The sequence below is a fragment of the Cricetulus griseus genome, chromosome 8 (assembly GCF_003668045.3).
Source record: "Cricetulus griseus strain 17A/GY chromosome 8, alternate assembly CriGri-PICRH-1.0, whole genome shotgun sequence".
Lineage (NCBI taxonomy): Eukaryota > Metazoa > Chordata > Mammalia > Rodentia > Cricetidae > Cricetulus > Cricetulus griseus.
The window spans coordinates 11,550,756-11,554,837 of record NC_048601.1 but is presented as its reverse complement, the minus strand read 5'-3'; the positions used below and the strand labels follow the sequence as shown (position 1 = coordinate 11,554,837).

At 51.6% G+C, this 4,082-nt stretch overlaps 1 long non-coding RNA gene across 1 annotated transcript; it reads right to left on the bottom strand.

The window, feature by feature from the left end:
• Positions 1-2,019: 2,019 nt before the first annotated feature.
• LOC118239244 lies at positions 2,020-2,879 on the bottom strand. The gene is made up of 2 exons (XR_004770985.1): positions 2,622-2,879; positions 2,020-2,147 (listed from the first exon to the last, which is right to left on the bottom strand). It is a non-coding gene; the product is annotated as an uncharacterized LOC118239244 (long non-coding RNA).
• Positions 2,880-4,082: the final 1,203 nt, after the last annotated feature.

Here is a 4,082-nt window from a genome sequence, read left to right as displayed (position 1 = left end):
GAATTCTCTCAGTTGGCGGGGATTTTGTGGGGTGGGAATGTCTAAGATGGCTCGCATACGGGCTTCCGTTAGCCATCGACGTCCATCCTTTATCTTGTATCCTAAATAGGTCACCTGTTTCTGACATATCTGGGCCTTCTTGGCGGATGCCCGGTACCCTAGGCTCCCAAGAGTCTGGAGGAGGGCTTGAGTGCCTTCCTTGCATTCCCCTTTGGTTTTGGCTGCCAGGAGAATGTCATCTACATATTGTAAGAGGATTAGAGCGGGGTACCTAACCCGGAATTCTGCCAGGTCCTGATGTAAAGCTTCATCAAAAAGGGTAGGGCTGTTCTTAAACCCTTGAGGTAGCCTAGTCCAAGTCAGCTGCCCAGAGATTCCAAGGGCCGCGTCCTGCCATTCAAAGGCAAATATAGGCTGGCTGGTGGGATGCAGGCGGAGGCAGAAGAAAGCGTCTTTAAGATCTAAGACTGTGTACCAGGTATAGTTAGGTGGCAATCCACTCAGCAAATTGTAAGGGTTGGGGACAGTAGGGTGTATGTCCTCTATCCTTTTATTGACTTCTCTCAGGTCCTGCACTGGCCGGTAGTCATTAGTTCCCGGCTTCCTAACGGGTAGCAAGGGTGTATTCCAAGGAGATTTACAGGGCACCAGAATCCCTTGTTCAAGTAACCTTTTAATATGTGGCCGAATTCCTTCGCGGGCTTCTTTAGGCATTGGATACTGTCTGACGGATGCAGGAAGGATGGCAGCTTTTAAGGTTACTATAATTGGGGCCTGGTTAATGGCAAGGCCCATTCCTCCTGTTTCAGCCCAGGCTTGGGGAAATTCCGCAAGCCAGTGATCAAGGGTTTCCTGATTGTTCGAATTAGTCCTCTTTTCATGGAGTCTATATTCATCTTCTATGGACATTGTCAAGATGGTAAGGGGAATTCCCTCTGGCCCTGTGACTTTGACTTCTGACCTCTCAAAGTGTATTTGAGCTTTTAATTTGGTCAATAGGTCCCGTCCTAGTAAGGGGTAGGGGCAATCTGGCACATGGAGGAAAGAATGCATAACCTTACCGGTCGCGAGCTGGAGCTGCCGATTTGTAGTCCAATGGTACTGCTTTCCGCCTGTAGCTCCCTGTACCCATGCAGTCCGGTGACTCAGGGGTCCGGGTGACCGATTCAGAACGGAATGTTGTGCCCCTGTATCGACTAGGAAGGTGACCGGATGCCCCCCGACTTGCAGTGTTATCCTGGGCTCAGGGGGGGGCTCCTGGCCCCGACTCCTCTAATCTTCTAGGTTCAGGAGGTCAGAAACCCTTGGCGGTGGAAGCTTGGCCCGGGGGTTCTTAGGGCATTCTCTTGCCCAATGTCCTTTTTCTTTACAGTAAGCACATTGGTCCCTGTCCAGGTGGGGCCCCCTTCTGTCATCCCTCTGTCTATTCTGTCTCTGGCCTGTCACTACTGTGGCCAATAACCTGCTCATTTCTTTATTCCGCTTACGGTCTCTCGCAACCTCTTTTTCCTCAGCTTCCTGTCTTAGTCTTTCCTCTCTCTCCTGGGTTTCCTTCCTCCAACGTTCTTCTCTTTCTGTCTGTGTTTCCCTCTTATTAAAAATACGTTCTGCTTCCTTCAACAAATCTTGGAGTGTATATCCCTGTAGATTTTCTAGCCTTTGAAGCTTGTTTCTTATGTCCGGGGCTGATTGCCAAATAAAGGACATAGAAACGTTGGTGGCCTGACCTGGATCTTCCGGATTATAGGGAGTATACATCCTGTACGCTTCTTTCAATCTCTCTAGAAAAGCGGCAGGTGATTCCTCCGCACCCTGTATTATCTGCTTCACCTGGGCCAAATTAGTGGGTCTGCGTCCTGCCCCCCGGAGTCCCGCTACCAGCAACTGGCGATAGAGACGCAGGTGGGTCCTACCTGCTTCGGTGGTAAAATCCCATTCAGGTCTTTCAAGAGGGCAAGCCGCATCAATTTCATTGGGTAGCTGGGTGGGCTGCCCGTTTACTCCTGGGACATTCTTTCGTGCTTCTAGTAGCACGCGCTGTTTCTCCTCCGAGGTTAAGAGGACCTGCAAAAGCTGCTGACAATCATCCCAGGTGGGTTGGTGAGTCGTGAGGACCGACTCTATGAGAGATGTCAGCCTCACGGGGTCTGCAGAAAAAGAAGGATTATTATTTTTCCAGTTATAGAGGTCCGATGCTGAGAATGGCCAATACTGAGGTTGGCCGTTCAGTCCAGTTCGGAGGGGCAAAGTGGTTGAATCTGGAACGGGCTGCTCCCTGCGACCTCTTAGTCGGTGAGCCATTGGTGAAGGTCAGGGGCCGCTTCCGCCAAGGCAGCGGCGGAGTCCGCTTCTGCCTCTGGTGGGGGTGGCAGTGGCGGATATGGCGGGGGCTCCTCCGTTAATAGATCAACCAACTGGTCTTCTCCCGGGGGGAGTACCTTAGGTGTCTTCTTTTCTTTAGCCTTAGTGTCTTTCACCACGGTAGGGTAAAGGTTGGAATGGGAAGGGGGGTTGGGAGGAATCAAAGGAGTGGGAGGTGTAGGGGCCGAAGGAATGGGTCGGTCGGAGCGGTTAGAGGGGGGAAGGAGAGAGGGGCCCTTGGGATGTAAGAAAGGATGTACCCAGGGAGGGGGGTCCTGAACCAAAGCCTCCCAAGTGACGATATAAGCCACTTGATCGGGATGCCCGTGTGGTCCAGGATCCATAATCTTCTCTTTTACCTGGAATATAGTCTGGGGGTTAAAGGTACCATCTCGCGGCCAGCCTACGTCAAAGGTCGGCCATTCTGAAGAACAAAGAGTAATCCATTTGCGTTTACGCACATTAACAGATTGGTTATGAGCATATTCCTGTACATCCCTCCAGTGCGAGAGTGTTAGGGACAAAGGAGTGGTGACAGTTTGCCCCATAGTTTCTAGGCTTAGGAGGACACAAATGACAGCTACAAGACAAAGACCGAATAACACAGAACAGACTTTCGCAGCGCGGTTTCGACAGAGAGTCGACAGAAGGAATTGAGAGGGGGTCGAGGAAGGGGGCCCTCCTTCCTCGTCCCCAGTAAAGATTGCAAATCCCTCAAGCCGAGGGCCTTCTCCAAAGAGACTGGGAAAATGTCCAGTCATAGATCTAAGTTCAAAGTACAAATCTCTCACCCTGAGGGCTTCCCAAGTTCAAAATACAAATCCCTCACCCTGAGGGCTTCCCAAGTTCAAAATACAAATCCCTCACCCTGAGGGCTTCAAACGCTACCAGGACGTCTCCTGGAGCCGCGGTCGGGAGTCCGAGCTCGTCAGCTCCTCTCGGATCCGCCAAATACAAATGTACACAGCTGTATACTACAAACGCAAGCGCAATTCACAAAACGGATTCAGACAGACAGACAAGACGAGACGAGACAAGACAAGACAAGACAAGACAGCGGATCCGCACAACGCTTACCTCCCAAACGTGGGTCGGTGGTCCCTGGGCGGGGGTCTCTATCCCGGACGAGCCCCCAAATGAAAGACCCCCGAAGAGGCATTTTCGTAGAGGGAGACCCACACACCCAGGAATCAGCGAGGCCACGAACTGGATGCAAAAAACAAGAGGCTTTATTGGAGACGCGGGTACCCGGGGCGACTTAGCTTCAGTGTGGCTAAGCGCCCCGAGCCAAGGGAAAGGGGTCCTTATATAGGGAAAAAGGCGCAAGCTAGGAGCAGGGATTCGATTGGATAATTCTAATGAGGCATTATACAGAGCTATTCCCATTGGTCAATGTATATGAGGCGCTATACAGGGTTATTCAAATGAGGCAAAGTACAGAGTTATTCAAATGAGGTGAAACACAGAGTCTTTCAAATGAGGCGAAATACAGAATCATTTCCATTGGATGGTTCAAATGAGACACAGAGCCATTCCAGATCAGCATATTCTCAAGGTCTGGTGTCTGGTACAGCAGACTCAATTCCCCCCCTTTCCTGATGGCTGACCTTGGGGGCGGAGACCTTGGGACGGAGTGTTTCTCTTCGGGCGGGGCGGGGGCTCAGGGGCAGGGCTCCAGGCCGGCTCACTCGGTGTTTGTTCTCGGGCTGGCCCACCTGGTG